Here is a 21971-nt window from a genome sequence, read left to right on the forward strand (position 1 = left end):
ATCAGTAAGAGACAATTACAGGTAAGATATCTTACTTATAGTAAGTCTCATTTACAGGCCTAAAATAGAGAGGACTGATTTTTCAGAAGTAGTAAGCAGCCACACAAAACAGTTCTGAAAATTTATGTAGCTTTTTTTAAGTCCTGAAACTGTAGTTGAACACTCTTGATGTCTGGCAATGAAACCTCTTTATTTGTACTTAGTTCACTTTGTGTTATTAGTATGCTCATCATTCTCATGACTGACTCCAGTGGTAATTCTTGAGAATCCCAAAGTACATTCACTACTTCCCATGCCAGACAGGAGTGTCTGACGTGACATCTGAGTATATTTCCACATAGATTATTTTTCACAGACAGGTTGAACCTCACAGACTAGAGCTGCAAATGTCAGGACACTTGAAAAATTTCATATGCCCAGCTTAGAAGTCCATATATAAAAGTGCCCAGAGCATTCTGACTTAGTTCCATGCTTTGTCATCTTCTGTGCTGCTGCAGTGAGGCACAGAGATGATGTACCAAATTAGAATGGCAAACAAGAGTTCTCTAGTCCATTTTCACCTACGAAAAAAAAAAGTGAAAGCTTATACAAGAAGCCTGTACTCACTAAAATGAAAAAAAAAGTTAAAAGACAAAATGATTCAGAAAATTCCAGCAGGCAATATATTCCGTTGCTGGAGGCAGAAAATTTCATGGCTTGAGCTGCAGCCTAGGTCACAGCCCCAAAATCTTACATGGAGAGTATCACTACTGTTAGTTCACTGATTGAGAAAAGGTCAACCCATGAATGTGTCTGCCAGTATATATTTTTTCTGGCTACATCCTAAATTGTTCCTGTATTTCTGCCAGTTTGGATGGATCAAATAAATATAAACTGTCTGTATAGACAGTAAATAACAATAAATCCCTGTGTATAGGTTCCTTCCCTTTAAACAGCTCCAAAAGGCAATAAAAGCCAGGAGAGAAGAGAGAAGTAGTCCCAGAATGAAAGCCAACAAGAAACAATGGACTGCATGCAATAAAATTTAATACAGTGCAGTTCCCATTCAAATAAGCCTCAGAGTTTAATGACGCAACCCCACTGATCGTATGAAACATAAATGAATTGCCCAGGAACATGCATAATTGGCAACTAAATCAATCACAGCCTCTGTTTGTGCCATCTTCCTTCTCTTTACTGGTAGAAAGCTTTTTCAAAGTGCTTTTGCTCTTTCAGAAAGCTTTTTATTTCTTGCACCATAGTTCAGTCAAGAATGTTAAAGAAAAAATGGTAGAATAATTACTTGAAATAATTGGAAAACACCTCAGGATATTGTTTCTGCTCTTCCGGGAAAAAAGGTTAAAATTAAAATAGCTGATTTTAATGCAATTGAAAGATCAGTACCAGACCCCATGGCAAACTATCAGTATGTGTGATAAACGAAAAGAGGTTGCTGCAAGAATGCTGAGATGCCACTGAGCAATGGCTCTAAGGGTCTAAGATGGCCACAGCTTCCTGAACTCACTGTGAAAGTGAATTAAGTATCACAATCACTAGATGAAAGTTTCACAAAGAAGACATAAATCCTCCAGAACGGATTTGTGTAAGATGAGTGGGCTCCATATATCTAGGAAAGACATGCATATGTATAAGTAGATCCAAGGGGTAAGGAGGATACAAGATAAGAATAGATCAGAGTAGGATTTTTACTGAAGAGGTAATAGATTATGCGAAATGTAAGGCACAACAAGATTTCAAAGTTAATTTTTTTCAATAGGGAAGAAGTGAGGAAGCACACAAGAGACATGATGGTGAGAATAAAACCTGTAACAGTGATGACACATCCATTAAAAGCCACAGGATGAATTTAGGCATCTAGAATGTAAATGTGCAAGGAGTTGGTACTGAAAACTAAGATAATGATGAGCACTTGCACTCAAAATAGTTGAAGTTACCCAAGACTTCTCATGCTGAAGACTGAACCAGTTGTAACACCAAGCTTTAGTTTATTCAAAGATAGAAAGAAAAAAGTCAAAGACTTCACCACTGCTCTATTTTTCTAACTGAATGAAGAACCTTTGCAAGTCTTTGGTTTGCCACGAAGGGTTTCATTCCAGAAAGAGGAAGCCGTCCCCCACATCTATGGAGATGTTGCTCTGTGCTGTAACACACGGTCCTTCAGGATCCCTGCTATTTCATCTGCCCCAGGAAGAGATTTCTATGCTTCTCTGAGTTTGCTCCCACCCACACACCTTTAGAAATGCAGACATATTTTGCTGTGCAGAAACAGCTTTGTGATACCTTAGATATTACTGTTTTCAAGGATGCAAATTCAGAACTCTTAAAATACAGGATTTCAACTGAAATCCATAGCACTGCTTCCTGCAGAAGCTGGACTGGAAGGTTTTCTTCTCTGACATGGACAACTTAACTCTCAGCTAGAAACGGCTAACAAATCTTTTCCAGTTATGTAATACTAACTCCTCTCCGTTTCTGTATATTTTCATCTTTGTTGAGCAAGGTCAGGAAACAAGTCCTGTCTCTAGCTAGTCCTCTCTGTTGTCAACAACCAAATTCTAGGCATTGCTGAGCATATATCATTATTTTTTTCCATTATGCCATAAGAGCTCTAGCTTTTATATCCTTGGCATGTCTGTCTTTTCACTCCTTTAGCAACATTTCTTTATCCCCTGCTTTAGTAAGTGTAATTACCATCTTACAAAACCACATGAACACTTACATCTTTGTGCACACATTTACAGTAATCAACAATACTATTTCTTTTCTTTGCCAACAGTCTTGACAACTTTCAACTGTACAAGAAGTAAACAATTTTAACTACAAAGTTTACATAGCTGTTTCTTTATGCAGCATGTAATTTATACTCAGAATACCAGCACCACAAGAGACAATGATGAAGAAGCGAGATTTTTTTCACTGCATTTTAAAATGGCTGCAGCAGATGCCTTTTTTTAGACCTTGGAAGATTGATGATTCCATTACTTGTAGTATTCAGCAATCAAATCTCCGAGTTTAGCCTAAAGTGAGTACTTTTCCTTACTTTGCATCTTCCATTACACTGATATTAATCATGTTTAACCACTCATTTACCTCTCACTGCTACTGCATTTTGAGAGGACTGGCACATTATTGATTTTTGACTTTTACCCTTTAGAAGCTGGGTAAAGGGCTTTGCAGTTGCTTAATCAAAAGTGACATGATGAGGGCAGGGGAGCTGCAGACCTCAGCAAAATAGCAACTAAACAACATGCCAAGTTATGATAAAATTAAATTAAGAGTCAACAAAGAAAGCAAAATATAATAAACAAAAATTATAGCAGATAATCTCTATAGCAGACCACAGAGTACAAAGCACTCCTTTGCCTTGCAAAGCATGTTGCTAGGAAAGAGGAGACCAAGATTAAGAAGGAAGTTAAACTACAAATTCCCACAAAAAGAAAAATGCAAAGCCATGTTCTGTTACAGAATTGTCAGTTAATGTGATTTGGCTCAAGCAAATTCTCAATTGTTTATCAAGCTTTTTTCTCACAGGAAGCAACACTTCAGCACTCCAACTAGCAACTGTAACAAGAACAATACACAATGTAATATTTTGATAGCTGGCTTCTTCTCTGCTTGCTAAAAAAATGGTATTTTTAAGAAAGTCAAAGAATTCCATTTTTATCTTTTTCAAGAGTGCATATAAACCCTTAATTTCATCTACAATAGCTAGCAAATTCTGCAGTAAACAATAGATATAAGTACATTATAAACCATAAGAACAGCAGTAATGTTGGCTTCATATTTTAGAAGAAAGGCCCACATGGAAAAAAAAAGTGCGTAAGAGATAGTTAAAATTGTCAGGTTCTCATACAACCAAGTTAGAGAGGAACAACTAGAAGGGGGAGAATTTGTGGACTTACAAATAAAAGAGCTTCAGTTCCTATTGCTCTTTCCTGAAATTCTCAGCTTTATTGGTTTTTGACCCTTGACATAATGTTTTGGTCTGTTTGTCCTAAGTTATGCCACCCCAATTCCACCAACCTCAGTGTAGAATATGAGAACCAGAGGAAATCAAATAATTTATCAAGAAATATCTTTCATTAATGTGCTTATTTTTCCATGTATCACATTATTAAAATGTGTTACACCCTGGCAAAAGATATTCTCAAAATCAAACTACGTGGACCAGTGCAACTCTCATCAGAAGTTTGTCATGCACCCTGCATCTACAGCACTCAATTGTCAGTAACTGTTTACACTATGGCTACTATGCAGTAGTATCTCAGGTCAGATGCCAGTGACCTCTCTAGGATCTCTGCTGCTGAGTAAAATCATATATTTTGTCAAAGGCCACTGCAAACATTCCAGTATAACTTATTTTGCAAGTTAAATGGGAACATATAAGGTGTGCCATCCATAGCATGACTTCAATCTGGCACAAAGAATGCAAGCGAAGTAGTTCTGATATGAAAGGTGGCACTACTGCAGGGGAGGTGCTGTTCCCTGGCTACATTAACTGAATGAAGATTATTAATAAACTGTTTATGAAAGTGAAGCTGACCCCTTAGAATGTGATAAATGACAGAAGAAGTTCAAGAAAGGAAAATCAATAATGATACATCTTTAAACATAGTACACATAAGCCTACACATGTGCAAACAGCATGGGGTAACTCCCCTAGCCAGATTTTCATCTGTCTGGCAAAAGATACTGTCAAAAAGAAAGGGTCCTTTGGGAGAAATTTGAAATGGAGGATTTCAAGACTGTACCATAAACAGAAATTACTAGTAAATTTTCAAAGCCTTGTGATGTTATACCTACAAGTTGTCTGAATTCCAGTTTTTCACAATCTGCTACATTTTCATTTAAGTATAATGCAAGAAAATAAAATTGCAATGCTCTTACTTAAACAGTATGATTTGCAAGCTCTTGTATCAAAAAGGAAAGTAAAAATATAAAGTGAAAGGGAGAACATTAAAATTTAGGAAATGGTATTGTTCATACACTGTAATTCATGTACAGCCCGCTCACTTTAATTGTACAATTAAAAATATTTTCATAAATGCTTCAGCATAGAGAGTGCAATAACAAAATACAAAGGTTTTCTTTCTGGGGGTGTTCAGTGTCTTGGCAGATCAGAAGAAATATTGGTGGAAAGGCCTTCTGAACTCTGCTTTCCTGAGTTCACTCTTAAGGACAGCATATGTAAATACTAATTGGTCAAAAAGCAGAAGAAAGAGAAAACGAAGTTACAAAACAAAACAAAACAAAGGGGCTGTTTTGTTGGGTTGTTTTTTCCCTTCCCAGAAAGCTGCTAGGCATGCAAATGAAACCCCATTTCATGAGACCTTTTACTTTGACTGGACATTTGGACTAGCTTGTAGTTGCTGTGACCAACTCTAATGCAGGAGTTTTGATGAAATGGCAGGGAAGTAACTGGCTCCCCAGCTATAGGTAACCTGATGAAAAGGCTACTGCTCACCAAATACTGACTAAAGACAAATTTATCTATATTTTTTCCTTATTCTGCCTCCACCCCAGTTAAAAAAGAATATCAAAAATACAAATGTTTCTTACTAATCACTACAACACATTTTATATATTTAACTTCTAAAATACAAGTGTCTTCATCCAAATAATCCTACCAATTCATGTTATGCACAATATTCAGTTCCCTACTAACAAAAAAAACAGCCCCAGAAGGAGACAACAACTATTTTTCTGATACTATGTGGCAAAGTAGTGCCAAAGTCAGATGCTGCGGAATATAACTACACTGTAAAAACAATGCAATTATCCCTGTTATATTTCATAATTTGAGTAAATTAAAGCAAAATGCTCAGTGATCACACTAGTCAGTAGCAGTAAATTCCAGTAAAACTAGTTTAAATTTGGACGACTATTTTGTATAAAATGTTAGTGTTTAAGTAACAAAGAATTTGGTTTGCTTGGGTTTCATGCAGTTGATATTATTTTACATTGCATTGCAGGAAATCTAAGCCACAGGAGCAGGGTAAAACACAGCTGAGTTTGTGGGCACATATTTCCATTTTTTGACACCAAACAGTGTTTGAAAATATGAACCAAACTTATTTGCCTATAAGACTTGAAAAGAATATTCACCATTTTGATTCAATTCTAATGATTGACATGATTACAGCTACAGGCAATGAGTTGGTCACACAGCCTAACAGTCTGAAAAGAGCAGCAGTAAAATGAATGGAATGAGAGTTTGTTAGTTACTTAGACCCCAGAGATCTTGAATTCCACAAATTCTGGTTGGCATCATGCACTGAATCACAGAACCATGCCAAGAGAACAAAACCAATAATAAAGCACACTGCATCATATGATACCCACTCTGACTACCAAACAGTTAATTCAAACCAATGCAGTTTTGAGGATGTAACAGCAAAGTATCTAAAGCTAAAATAATAAAGTGCCGAATATAATAAAGTCATTTCAGAGTGATAGTGCTGAATCATTAAACTTGTAACAAGCAAACTCTTACTACACTGAACACAGAGGTAAAGCTGGCCTTGCTCTTGCTGTCTCTGAGGTTACATGATAGATTTTAACCATTGTTCAATGGCTAAGCAGACAAGAATCATAGCATATCTGCTTCTTGGTATCCTTCCTATCCAGAAGGATACCAACTGGTCAAAAATATTCACTCAGGCAAAAAGGTACCTAGTAAAAGCAAACAGGGAGCTCCCTTTAACTTGCTAGCAGAGCAAGTAATGCACGGGTGGCTTCGAGAAGATGTATCTGTCACTTGTATTCCTCTTTCAGTGGCTATACATACATGCTTTTCTTAAGTCTAGTTGCATGCTGATCCAGACTCTGGCATAGAAAAAAAAAAAAAAAAAAAAAGCTCATTTTGGCAACAGGAGGCCTTCCTGAAAGCATAGTAACTGAACTCTGACACTACTCAGATACTCTGAATCAACAGAGGCCATTCAATTCGACATCTGTTCAGCAAAGCTAATCACATTCAGTGTTTAAACTTTAGAGCAGACAGTGAGATGAATTAGAAATCTGAATTCTTAGCAAGTAGAACAGGAAACTATTGGCAAGTTTTTAAAAGCCAAAAATTCCCAGGGTTCCCTTAGATGAAGAAAATTTGAGATGTTTGCTTTGGAATTTTAACTCGCCACTCAGCAAACATACACTGTACCATTAGTTGTCAAAACAAGTAAACTACTGTCCTAACAGCTCCACTATTGGAAGCCTACTTTGCTTGGCAAATCAATTATTAAAACTTTTCTCTCAAGAAAAATAAATCCTTTCCCCATTTTTTTCTTCATTTATAGCACTATAAGCGAACTATTTTACAAAACAAGCATTATTCCAATAAAGCAAATAAGCTGAGGTAGGTAAATCACAAACTCATTGACAATAAGTTTTATGAAAAATTAAGTAGCTGACATACAGCAACATTACCATGAGCCTCTTACTCACACTGCTGTATTTCTCAGCATGACACTGGCACAACTCTGTTTCTGAGGTATAAAGAGACTCCTAATTAAATCTTCATTCTTCAGTGTACCAGGATTTATTCTTCTTTATATGAGCTGGGATTATTATATTTAATGATGAAAAATGTTAATTTTCTGCCTAAATTCACCAAATTACAGATGGGATTTCCTTACAATTTTTTGTTGTTTCCAATTTCTTTAAAATAAAGTGCAACACGTTATTTTGGTTGAAATTAATTGCACTACTATTCCAGTCCCCAGAGCAGGCATCTGAACAGCATCATTCTTAAAAAATTTCCAGTTTAACATATGGGTAGTATTTTGGAGTGATCTTAATCCACAGTCATAAAATTCCACGTAATTGCCTGTGTCTTAATGGCCTTAGGCTTTGAATACAATCATGGGTCTTTGAACACTGCCTGTCACTTTTAGTGCTTGAGTATTGACATTGTATCTCTTTTAGGTTCTTTTCAGCCCTTTAATGACAATGCCAATTAATAATGCATCATTCTCTCTCCTCTAGGTAATTTTAATTGCTGTAATTTATGTCCCTAGACAATTCTTGCACTACAGATGGAATCTATACTACTGTAATGATTTAGAAGATCACACTCTCAAGGTCCTTAGCAGATAAACAATACAATTTCAAGTTTATAGACATCATCTATAATTGACATCAATTACTGTTCAAGGAAACAAATAATGATATTACAGGTAATAAACAGATCATTCTTATGTTCTGGAGCAGTGTGGATTTCACCATTAAGGCTTTGACAATTAATTGTAGCTTCGTAATGCTTTACAAAGATACTCAGATGCCTTGAAAGGGAAAAATGCACCTGAAATTATCAAATAGAGATACTTGTCATCTTTCACTGATCCTTTCTCTTTAGACACAGTGCTGTTTTTAACAGATGAGACGACTAAATGAAAGAGAGACTGAAAAGCAAAATTTGCTGTGTCTAGCAATGCATATACCATCATTCAATTTCCAAGCACCCACTGAAGAATTTCTGAAACAGTACACATTTTAAATTAGTCTATAGTGAAGTCTACTGTTGCATGTTATCCTTGGAACTCATCTGAAATACTCCATAAATTTACAGGCACAAGTAAACAGAAAAAGGTGAAATCCTTTATCACTCTGGCAATACATGTTAAGCCAAAGCATGCCAACTTACACAGGTGACATCCATCATTCTTCTTCATTTTTAGAAATTATCAATTTACACCTGCAGACGAAGTTTGCATCTAATGACTTCAGCATTATTGTCAAGCTCATTTTGAATTTTTTTTGTGCCATACATCTGACAAACCTCCTACTGTTGTGAACTGTCATAGCAGATGAGTCACTTAAGAGGTATACACCTTACTCATATCTTATTTAGCACTGCAGTATTTCTTTTTAATGTCATGTATTGTACCTTATTCTCAAGCTGGGGAAAAGCTCAGCTTCATATTCATATCTGCTCATAGTTCTGATGACTCCTTCTAGTTTTCCCTCTAAGGAATAAAATGTGCAGAGGTGTACCTTCTCTTATGTCTTTCAGAAGAAACATTCTATTCCAATCTCTGCTACCTTCTTTTAACTCCACACACTCACCTCCTTCTCCACTTTTCAGTCTCTAATAACAAATGCATGGGCAACAGCCACTTTTCTTTCAGACCTGTATCTGAGGATAGCCAACATGTCAGACCCACAAAATTAACAAATGCCTTTTTCTTTCCACATAAAAAACTCCCCTTCCCCCAAGCTGACAAACTGGGATCTCTTCTTCACACAGTTAGTCTCTGCAAACTGCTAACGGAAACAAGACGTCTTCAAAGAGAAATAGTCTAAAGAGGCAAGACTAAATGCCTTTTCTCTTCCCACTGAATTATCCCAGTACAACTCTACTGAAGTCACTTGACTCCAAATTAATACCATAGTCTATTCTTGCCCCGCCATAAGTAGATTCAATTTGGTATTAAACTCATGGGTTTAACAGCTGCCTCTCTTCTTATCTTCGCAGAGTTTTACTCGGCCAGTTGGGTGTTATAGAAGAGTGACATTTGCAGGCATCAAGACAGTTGGATGGTGAAAAAAAAAAATCCAAATTATTCCACATATATTCAAGGCCTGAAACAACAAAAACTAATTCAATAAAATTCAACAGAGCCATGCTTTATTCTTTCTATAAACATTCTCAAAAAGACATTAGCATTGCACTTGGTTTAGGAAAACACTGTGGTATAAGGGAAGTTTCTTTTTTCAGTCTTAAGCATCCGCAGTACCTGGGGAGATCACAATGTCTAGTTAAATTCTTCCTGAAAGAAAAGTGGATTGACAGAAGTTACTTGAATTCTGCACTCTGTTGAAAACTAGTTGGCAGATGAATTGTTGTCCTTCTCACAACAATTAGGGAGCACAAGGAGGAGAAAAGAGAAAAAGAGGCAGACAATTAAAAGCTTGGTACTTTGTCTCAGAGTTTTTCGGTATATTGTTTAAAAAGAAAACCATAACAGGATGGATTTGAATACATTAAATATGTATAGTAATGGAATCAGTACCCATAAACAGCCAGCACTAACTTCCTGTAGTCCTTACCCCTAAAGCTGTATGGCAATTTACATTTTCACTTTTGAGAGGAAGGTTTTTGAAATTATATCCATTGGGCTAAACAACTAATTCATGAATGTCATTAACAGACAACTTACAGTCATGTTTAAAAAATCAAAACTCAACTTTTTTTTTTTACATATTTGCCTTTTAAATACAAATCTAGTCTCAAAATAACACCATTTTTTCCATTAGTGTTTACACTTCAAACAGAACTACTTTCAAGCCCAAATATTGGAGATGAGCTTCTTCACACCATTCCTATATTACAGAATATTTATGCAAAGTATTTTCAGTCCTTTGTGACAAACAGCGGTAGTATCTAAAGTGTCCTCAAGTGCCCACAATGTAGGCAGTGGCAATTAACCTTCCCGCAAGTGTCAAAGTGCACTGAAGAAAGAAATCAAACAAGAGCGGACTCTCTGACAAGTTCAGTTAGGTAACTGAAATTAGGACCATTACAGAGATAATTTCTTTTCTATAAACAGATAGAGATATTATTTATTATGATATTCATCAAGTAGTATATGAAATCTTTAATGATAATTCAAAACATTTTTTTCCCCTTTTTGCTAATGTACATGCAATGAGAGTCATATTCAGTGGAGAGAATTTCTGAAATACTATTTCAGAAATGTTCTAACATTTTCCTTTTTCTGTCATTCTCATGCTTCCCTACTTCCACCTCAAAAAGTTAATCACAGTTCATTGCATTGTGAGGTACTCAGAAATTACTTGTGATAAATGAATGCATGACATCAGACTGCCCCATCAACAAGAGGGCAAAATTACTTTTACTCACAAAACTTAACCTGAACACATACCACATGAGAACATAAACCGGAACACAGTATATTTTTCTTACATGGTCTTGAAGGAATTAAGGTTCAGCCTTCGATCTAAAAAAGTTGTTTTTGGCTTAATAGCAGCAACTGCACATTTGTACAAATTAATAGAAACATCAGATATATCTATACAGGAATAACTTCTCTCATTGATTTCTTTTTAATCACAAGGGATATCACTGAGCTCAGCATTTGAAACATATGAAAAGCATACTCCCAAGCCCTTTTAAAAGTTTGCAATCTTTTTTCAACCACTAACCAAGAAAAGCAATTCCCTTATAAATTTATGAATAAGGGAATTACACTGTGTGTAATTCCAATCTTCTCAGTCACAGCTGTTTTTTTCCTCTAGCAGTAGGAATACTCAGAGTTGAAATAGGGAAAGGACCCATGGAGACCACCATCAAATCTGAAATCCTGTTAAACAGCTAACAATACCAAAACTAACAGACCCTGACAGAATAAGCTCATAAAAAGAAAGACCAGGGACTAAGCTGTGGAGCACTTTAACTGCCTTTATACACAGAACTCCCTGTACTCGCAGATGACTGACAGAAAAAGTTCTCATTTTCAAGATGCTCCAGTCAGTAAAGAGAGAGGGATTTAATATCTCACAATTTAAAATTCCTTTTGTTTCAACTTAATTTTCAAGAAAACCAAAACAAGACAGAGGCTGATATTCTACATCTTCTGCTGCCATAAGAAAAAAAACCAAAAAACAAAAAACCCCCAAATATCCCAAGAAGATACAGGACACATTTTCGTCATTTAAGTTTAGGCACAAAGCCACATTGTAACAACATAAGAAACCACAACTTAGTATTATTTCTACAGATTCACTCTTTTTTTCACCTTTATGAAAAGGAGAAGGGCTGCAGTGCCCAGTAGGATTCAGTGTGGTGGATCTTTTACGTACATGCCCTTAAAATAGAGGAAAAAAAATCAGTTTAACCACCAGGTAGGATATATGCTAAGTCCCATCTAGATGGCAGTGGTTTCACAGCAAGCAACACCACTTGTACAGTCCTGTCTCAGGATAAATGTTTTTATTATGTTCAATTTGTTTTACAGGTAACAAGGAAATGAGGACAGATAAAAGGGTATGCCAGTTCTTTCCAGCTGGTGCAGGTAGATTGATGATCTTGAGCAAAATTGCAGAACATATCCATGGCATACACTGTGCAAAGACACTGCTTATTTGGTGTGGTGCTCGAAGCCACCTGACTGAACAGAGAAAGTTCCCAAGAATCTGTTAATGGAAATTTCTCCTGTCCCTCTAGATATTGCACATTTGTAACATATGATCATCAAGAAGTGATTCTTATGTCATAAAAAGTCCCAAAACAAAACAAGTGTCTGAACAAGTGTCCTGTGAAAGCCCAAAGCTCCACATTCCCCTGCCAAACCCATCTCTCTACACAGACAACAAAGGACTCAGGATTGCTGTAGAAGTGTTTGTCTGTTTTTTGCAGAGCATTCAAGAAGTTGTTTCTAGCTGTTCTTGTTGCTGCCACAGGTAAAACAAAAAATAAGTAAGGATTTTATCTCCAAAAGAAATTTCTGCTAAAAACTTCAAGGAACAGGCAGCACAGAAAGGATTGGCTCTAGAACAGCTGTTTCTCAAGGCTTCACCCTGTAAGCACTCGATGTTCTAATTGTCAGAAAATGCTCAGGTTGTTTTGAATTATGCATTACTTAACAGATCTGTAACATATACAGTATGAACTGCTACTATGAATGGGTGTGAATAACAATTCCACGTTTTTAGCTGATTATTGTATAACTTCACTTCCTTAAAAAGAACATATACTTCATGGATGAGCCCACCCAGGTGCCAGAGAATCTCATTTACATCAGAAAAGCAGTACTCAGACTACCCTTAGACAAGATCTTCATTATTATTTTATGGTTATATTCAGATTTATTTGCATAACACATCCATTCAATAATATAATTGCATCAGCTGCAAACTTCCCTAACAACATCTGTACTGGCTCTAGCTTAATTTAAAGCATGAAAAAGAGGGGAGTTTCTGGGAAGCTGCCAGTAGTAATGTCCTCCTGCACTTTAAGCAAATAGTTTGTTTCCTCCACAGGAGACAGATCAATACTCAAGAAACAAAAACAAAATCAAGAAAAGCTAAAAGCTTAGTCATGTAAATCAGGGGGGAAGAAAAGTGAAAGAAAGCTCCTCATTGGCATTCTAAAACTTCTGCAGACCCCCATGGCCCATTAGCTAATTTCTGTTAAAACACAGAGCTCTGGAATGATAAATGCCAATGGCACATTTCTAAAGGTTTGTGGTTACTGAAATAAACATGCCCCTGTTCCCAGGACACCAAGAGACAGAAAATTAACCAGAGGTTAACTGGGTCATTATCTATAGCACAATATAGGTCACTGCAGATTTAATTTAGTTTGTATTCAGCTAAAGAATCAAATACAGCAACCAGTTCTCACAGCAGGAAAGCACGTAACTTATCAGCATGCTGATGTATCTTAGATACCAGGGCACCATGTCTGTCATGATTCATACCAATTTTAACTGATGTCACATTATTTTGATGAATTGAAATACAGCATCTACACACACATGCATACAACTTAAATGGTTCTGAATCTAAGTATTCAAATACATGCACAAATACTGAATATTAAACATCAAAGGTTTTCCTCCAAAACAAGGTTGGCAAGAAAGTAGTCAAGACACAGACCTAAAAAAAAACGTCATGTGGGTTAAGAAAAATCCCAAAACATTAGGCTTTAATGAGTTTGATCAGCACCCAAATAACATCATATAAGTATTTCATCTCAATACAGTCTCTTATAAACAACATACCTCAGCAGCTCTAACATGAGAAGCCCAATAGCCCAAATGCTGCAAGAACTGGTAATACTGAATAAACATATAGAACCTGTTAGTACCCCACAGATATGCATCAGTCTGCCCTAAGGAAGAGGATTTTGAAAGACTGCATAAATTATCAAGAATCCCATATAATGTATTTCAAACCAGAGGGGTCAAGTTACTTTTTTAAAGTAGATTGATCTTAAGGCCTTGAAACAAGATTAGACAGAATAAAACAATAAATAGATTTAAGCAAGCACTTTGAGATCTTTAATACTCTGTAGTAAAATTTTTATTACAAGTGTGTAGCTCACCTAGAATTCAGAGACATCTAACACCCGCATTAGTAACTTACAAACCTAAAGCTTTTCTTCACTTCATGCAGAGCTACAGAAATATGGCTCATGAGTTCTCTTGCCAAAACTTGCATCAAGATCAGAATTTAAAAAAAAAATAATAAATCAGCCTTTAACAAAACTCCATTCCATAGTACTATTCAGTCTAGCTTCATAATCACATGAACATACAATTTCTGCAGCACAGGGTTTTAGAGCAGATGATGTAAAACGTAATAGCATTTAGACATCAGAAGAATCACCAAGCAAATCATCCCCTGTGGAATCCTTTGAACCCTTCAGGGAAATCCTCAGGGCCTTGCCCTAGAAGAATATACCACAGAGTCACCACCTAGGCTGAAAGACAAGATTTCCCCATGGAACCTTGCCACACTGTGACCCACCCCAGTTTACGTTCCCTGTATGTTCCCAAGACTCGTGGTTACTCCTTCCCCCGTCTCCTCGTTGGCTGTGATATCCCCGGTGGCCGGCCGTGCCTTCCCTGTAGGCCGATGGCCTGTGCCCTGCCCTTCGCGCCGCCCCCGTGCCCTCAGACCCCTGGCCCCCGGCCCGTACTCAACCTCGTGCACAGCGCACAGCCACGTCCTTTGTTCCTGATTCCCTTTCGGCATGCTGGAACACACCTTTGCTGGAACTTATCATACAAAAGGCCCTTCTGCCTCTCTTGGCTGAGCCAGCTGTGGTGAGTGTGGTGTGTGGACTAGACTGCTTTGCCTGAATGCCTGCCTAGGCAGCTTTTCCACAGGAGATGCTTATTGGGAAATAGGTAGCAGCTTCCACTAAACCCCCTTGCTGCTACAATCCCCCAATACAATATGGTTTCCACACCATATGCTTTAGTGTTATTGTTTGGAATTTGTTCTCCCCCCATCCTCCAGCAGATGATGTGGAATATTCAGTAACATCTAAAATTTATAGTCAGCTAAATGTTATTACACTCCTGAGACATCTTTTTACAATACAGTAATAAATCAACCCATAAAAGGCTTCCTGGGAAATTAGTTTATTAAGTGCCTCAGTTCTAGGCCTACTAAGAGTCAAAGAAATCCTCATCACATTCCAACTTAACACAATAACCTTCATAATATACTAAACACATTCAGAGGTCATCAGATAAGCAATTCTAAATGCTGCTGCTTCTGAATACAAAGGTTACATGGGACTTAGAATACAGTTTTAAATTAACGAGTCCTACTGGTTTTATAAAACTAAGCTACAGAGAATCATTGTTTTCTTTCATTGGAAATGTTATCTCTCAACCTGCCATTTTTCTAAGAATTTCCTCTCTTTTTCAGCTGTCTTTTTTCCCCAAACAATCTTATTCTAGTCATAGTTACGCACACATCTTCAAGTTACCTTCTCTTCATATCACCTTACTGATCCATACTCAACAAAGAGCTCAAAAATGCAAACTGCCACCCAAAAGAAAGCTTCAAGAACCTTTGTGCAAAGTGCAATCCAAACATAAATTGTCAAAACAGTAATACAGGTTCAATTTAGTGAAAACATTAATTTATAGGCAAAGAAATTCCATCAAGGGTTACTAATTGTGACATGTAAACTCAGTACAACTTGCAGAACTTACTGAGCCATGGGGACTTCTCAGTATCATACCTCTTTACATCTGTATTTTTCTTACATGCTAAAGTGCCTATTATCAGCTGCAACAAGAGAATACAATGAGCTTGATAGCTCATTGTACTAAGGCTGTAACTGCCTTAGTGTGAGAATAAGAATATTGGATTAGGCCAGGGCGTTACTTATCTGCTGTGGCCCAGAACTATCTTTACTTTTGAGATTCTTAAACAGGTATTTTTTAAAATAGACCAAGAAAATATACACCAAGTTATTTTCCAGTTTCTGCTGATACAAACTGAGATACTCCATTGCTCAAAATACGTTTTCACCACCTTCAGTACATGCATGATAATACTGCTTATAAACCCACCCCAAAATAAGGTCTTGAAACCTTATTTTGCAACATCATTGGCCTATTTAGTAAGGTAGAAATGGATAATGTGCCCCTCAACTATGTAAACATGAACATAGCTAGGAAAGTGGCTATTGTGGCACGCTCTCTCTCACCTTTTCTGTAATTTAAAGAGACTAACTACTTCGAATTTGTCACATGAGGTTTTCTAAAGAAGGAAAGAAAAGTCAAGGTACTCAAGTAGAAGTCTGACATATCAGAAGAATCTGCAGTGAACTGCATTGTACTTGAAGTGATTTCTAGCTCAGCCTTGCATTTTCTGCAACTTACACACCATGAATAGGCTTACTGTAGTATCATGATTAAATCCTACTTTAGAAATAAAACAAGTTCCTATCTGCAGTAAATAATTTCATCTTTGAACTCCATTTAAGGCTCCTACCACAAAGAATAGTTGACATCTTCTGCAGAGGTTTCCACTTGAAGTACAATAACTTCTCTATTACTGGTTTCTACAGAATACATGCTAACAAAGGAAAGAAGACAACACAGAACAAGTATAACAGTTCTTTCTTTAGTGACAATATAATTAAAAAAGTAAACTTGGACTATTTCTTTCAGAACACAGTACAACACTCGAAACACGTTTAACCAAGAGGAATCAGACACTCTTCCTAAGGCTACTGTAAAACAGGAACAGAATCTGGGATCAAAGGTTCGAAGGAAGCTACTTCTGCAGCTGATGATCTTCCCTTCTGTGTCAGCAAAGTACAGAAGGTGAATACAACAAACAATTTGAACACTCACTGTTTTGCAGTATCAGGGTCTATTCTAGGTTATAACCTTTCTATAGGTTATAACCTTTCTAGAGGTCGCAGGAGTTTACTCAAAGTTAAATTAATTTATAGATGACATTATTTTTCCTTCCCCCCCATCTCCCCACAGATGATGATTCATTTCTTCTGATTGATTCCTCTACTGGAAACATTTCTTCAAAATAGTGAAGCGCAGGATTCTTGTCAGAATAGTGAAGTGCAGGATTACAAAACACAATTTTCTGGGAAGCTGACATACACTCAAACATTTCATTTTAATTGACTTGAACTTAATAAGCTTAGTTTGTGTTGTGCAAAATAAATCAAAACTAGACAGTTCATTTTCTCACAGCATATAAGAAAGGGACAGGAAATAGCAGAGACCAAGAGTATAAAAACTGGCATGTTGTACTTCAGTGTTTTAAAATCCTGATCTGATAATTGTGAGACTTTTCTCACCAAAAAATAAAAATTAAGACTTTGATCAAGAGTCAGATTAACTGAGTCAGTGAGATAAATCCAGAGCAGGTGTCTTAAAAACAGAGACCAGAAGTTTGAAAGACATTTAATTGTCGTTATTCTATGATGCTTTCAAATTTCATTTCAGGTTTGATTTGGGGATTTGTTTAAATTCAAAAGCACAACTGAAAAATGTGTTTAATACTACACCACATAACTTCACTGCATTTATTAGTATTAGTAACATATATGCTACACACCAGTGCCAACAAGATATTTCAATTTTTGTTGCTATGCACACATGTCTGCAAGGATAATCAGCATACTGGAAAATTCTGACCTTGGTTTAGGTTTGTTTTAAATCAAAACCACTTTGGAACAGCGGTTTCCCATGGATGTTAGGTGCTCAGTGCCAACCATCTTGCTCTAAGAGGCTGCCTGAAGTGTAATGCAGAATAGCATCTAACTACACACTAGGTGATGAGGATGAAGCTGCTTAGCATACACTAACATGTAAATCAAGAGCTCAAATTTAGTGTTAATAGCTTCTCTGCTTCTGATATAAAACTTCCTTACTACATAGTCGCCATTAAATTTTTTCACACACGTAATTAAAACAAAGGACTAACTTAGCTTTATCCACCACAGTAATCACAGAATATTTTTGATAGTTAAAAGTTAAAGCTTCCAGCAATTCTTAATATTTTTTTTAATGTAATATAACTGTTCTTTTAATTGATTTAATTATAACATCTTCATTCTTACAAAAACTGGCAAAAATTTTTGAGGTATATGAAAATTATTTTTGCAATTTTAAAAATTAATTACTATCAAGGCTATCTGGTTCTTTGCAAACTACACCCATATTACAAGATAAAAGCAGGATGAACTCAGTTTTATTGTTTGATAGCACAGTAACTTCAGCTGTACCTTTAATGAGATAAATGGCACTGGCTGAAATATATACTCAGTCACACTTTAGAACATTGGTGCAGAAGCTATAAAATATACTGAGAAATTGTTCTAGATAATAACCTACTCTAAATGCATGACATTGTTGAAGTTTTTATGATCTGTAGCTAGCAGTGTTAGTACTCCAAGATGAAACCACAAATCCTTAATCTACTAGAGACAGGAAGAGTAAAAATTACAAGGATTATCTGAAACTAGATTAAGTCTTTCTCTAAAGGCCTTCCCTAAAGCCATGGTTAATGCATTCACCAATTAAACATGTAAGTTAGTATTACAGTTAGCCATCTGATGGAAAACGACTTAACAAGTGAACTAAAATTGTTAAAAACTAAAAGACACTCTCAAAATTTTCAAGACTATTACAAGAGGAGCAAATTGAAACTGCACCATTTTTCTAGAGTGAAGTGCTGGACTACTTGCCTAATAAAAGCAGGACAAATTCCAATTCAACAGCAGTGCCTGAAAGAAAGGAAGACACCAACACACATATTAAGTATGCAAATCAGTCTCCAGCTTTTTTTATAGAGGTGAAAATGAATCCTCTTGTGCTTAGAGGGGAATATTTTTGTCTTGCCATAGAACAACTTCCAAAAGAATATTTACATTTTCTACAGTCTGCAATCTTCTCATTTACCATTTGTCAGGGCCCGAAGATCTTTTACTGTACATAGGCTGTTTGCATGTTTAATGATCATTTTAACAAATGTCACAGTCTGAATTTAAAAATCAATTAATATTGCTGATGTTGCTAATTTAACACTATTAATATCATAGTGTAAACAGCTACAGAACCTACAGGATCTTGTACTGTATCTAAGTCTGCTGGTTGCAAGTCTGCTCTCCAACAGACAGTACCAAGAAAATAACCCATGCAAATATCACAGGCAAGGTAATTTAACAGAATTTCTAATGATTGCTTTAATCTTACAGTTAGACTGTCAAAGAAGTATGACTAAAGACAGATCATTAGGTAGAGATTTAGATGTACTACTTAGAACTCATTTATCTACTCTTACAGATGCCTCCACTTTCATTAGTGTGCTAAGCTCAGAAACAGTTGGAAGACCCCAACTGGATCACAGACACCACTGCATCATGATACTGCTAGACATCCTACAAAAGATGAGGATTGACCCAGTGAATTAGAAGGTAGAAGACACACTGCAGTGCTGTCTTTGATGGCAACCATACTGTCTCACACTTCCGTCTGCACAACTAAGTTACATTTTTAAAGTAATTTGTCTCCGCACATATTATCTATGGAAAAAAAGCTTTCTAAGAGCAGAAACATATAATTTTTCTCTAAACCACTCAAGTCTTCCACATTGACTACTTCTTCCTCCAATAAAGAATGGATGACAAAGGAGTCCAGTTATTTAAGAAGTCCTTCAATGGTGCTGTACTGTAATACATAGGAAAATAAAAAATTAGGTACTAGTCTTCTTATCATGCATCTACCAAGTATTTGTTGTTGGACAAGTATTGAAAGTTTAGTTCTTAGTATTTTGGCACCTTAACTTTCCTTAGAAGCAAGCTGCAATTTCCTAGACTGCATATTTCAGCATACATCGCACAAATACATATTTCTATTACACAGCAAAAGTGTTTGCTTTATTCTATCACCTTCTCTCTCACAACACAGAAGGCGTTTACTCATTTATAAATCAGCTATATTTGCAAATGTGATATCACCAAGTCTGTTTGAATTACCGTTTGTAGATAAGCAACCATAACTCTTCCAACCTGAGATCCTTATAACAGAAATGCTCAAGAGGAAGTCACAATAGTGAAATACATAGACTTTCTTAAAAACAAAACATAGCCAGAGCAAAATATCATCTGTTACAACTTAACATTTTGTTTAATGAAATAATATCAGCTACTTAGGTAAAAAAAAACTACAGACATTTTCCTATCCATTTAGAAGAAATGATGGAGAAGCTGGTAGTGAAAGGGGAAATGAATCAAATTAGTTTATGCAGTACAGACAAATGCTTTCAGCTAGAAATTACCCAAAATAAGACTTCTTGCAAGGAATCTATTGAAGAAAAAAAAAAAAATAAGAGAAAACAAAAAAGCCCATCAAATAATATATAGCCAAAACACAAGCACAATTAAAAGTGTCTTTTTTTTTTCAAAATATCCAAGTCCAGGGGAAAAAAAAAATCCAACAAAGGACTTGAGACCAACACTCTATTTTCTGAATGAGACTAAAACAAACACCTACAAACCCCTCCAAATGCAAATGACAAAATATCCACACTAGGGGAACCATGTGATACTGGAAACCTGGCCTTTAATTCCATGATTTGTGTTGAAGAGTGTACAGAGTTCACCTAACAGAGATTAAAAATAAAGCTGTCCTACTTACACTAACATTTTGCGCATTTAACTTCTCTCATGTTCCCTCCCACCCCACCTCCAAAAAAAAACAAGAGGAGCAGCTAAGGTAAACTGAGATGGTAGCAAGGACAGTTTAGCTTTTGAACAGCACATTTAAACTTTTCAGTTTCACTGCTTCAGAAAATTTTATGAAATGCAAGGATTAGTTAAAGTCTATAAAAAGGATTGACTCTGACTACTCTAATAATACATTAAATCTAAAATATATGCTCATTGGTGTCAGTTTTACTTTCACATAATGGGAAATTCAAAAGAAAAACCATACATTAGTGGGGATAAGCTACAGAATATTTTTGTGCAAATTCATTGAAATTATTCTTGGAGAGGAGAGAGAGAAGGAAAGAGAATTGCTATGTACATAGCTAGCACAAAAACAAACACTCCAGTTGCATCCTTCAGAGAACTCAACCACTTTATACTCTAGTGCATAAGTTCTAAAAGCACAGCCTACCATGCCTTATATCTTACATGCACTGAGAATAAACGCTATTGCACTACAGATTAATTTTGGAATGCAGCTGCCACTTAACCAATTTAAAGGCTTTTCACAACAACTCTCTGATGGTATAAGAAGACATTCACTATTAATAGGAAAAAACAAAAAAGCCAATTTATTGCCATGGTAAAAGTTTTGGAAAAAAAACATGGTATTTTTACCAATAATTTCCTACTAAGTTTAACATTAGTCACTGAAAAGCATAATCACTTATGCATCCATTTACATGTCTGAAGGTCGGAGAAAACAAAGGAGATGACACAGATGCTGCACCTCTGCATGCTTTAACAGCCATACATGATTTTAAAACAAACCAACAACATCAACTAAAGAAACCAAAACAAAAAAACCCAAACACAAACAAACAAAAAAACTCTGAGAAAAAAATAGTCCTACAGCCAGATTTATGCCTAGTGCCTTGCAGGGTTGTTGAACACCCCAGCACAAGGCTAGAAATCAGAAGTTTTTAGTACAGGACGTTATTTGCCACTGTCTCACAGACTGACCTTGGGCAAGTCACTTCCCCGGCATCTCAGCTCCCCACCTGACAGTCCGGCCCCCACTCTCCAGTGAGCGCCGAGGACCGAAACCCGGTAACTACTCACTACAAGCGGCTCTGCATGGGTGAAGCTGGAATACAGGGAAAGGGGGAGCGGGAAGAGGGAGCAGCGGTTCCCCTCACCTATCGGTGATAAGAATTCCCCCGGCACGGATTCCGTCTCCCACCCGGGAAGCCCTTCCCCGTTTCCCCAGCGCACCGGTTGGACTGGAGGAGGCGGCGGCTGCGGC

General features: G+C 36.5%; 1 protein-coding gene across 1 annotated transcript in view; it reads right to left on the bottom strand.

The window, feature by feature from the left end:
• The window catches only part of SULF2 (sulfatase 2), an 80902-nt gene that overhangs the window by 58655 nt on the left and 276 nt on the right, over positions 1-21971 (bottom strand). The window lies entirely within an intron of this gene.

The sequence above is a fragment of the Ammospiza nelsoni genome, chromosome 12, assembly GCF_027579445.1.
Source record: "Ammospiza nelsoni isolate bAmmNel1 chromosome 12, bAmmNel1.pri, whole genome shotgun sequence".
Taxonomy (NCBI): Eukaryota; Metazoa; Chordata; class Aves; order Passeriformes; family Passerellidae; genus Ammospiza; species Ammospiza nelsoni.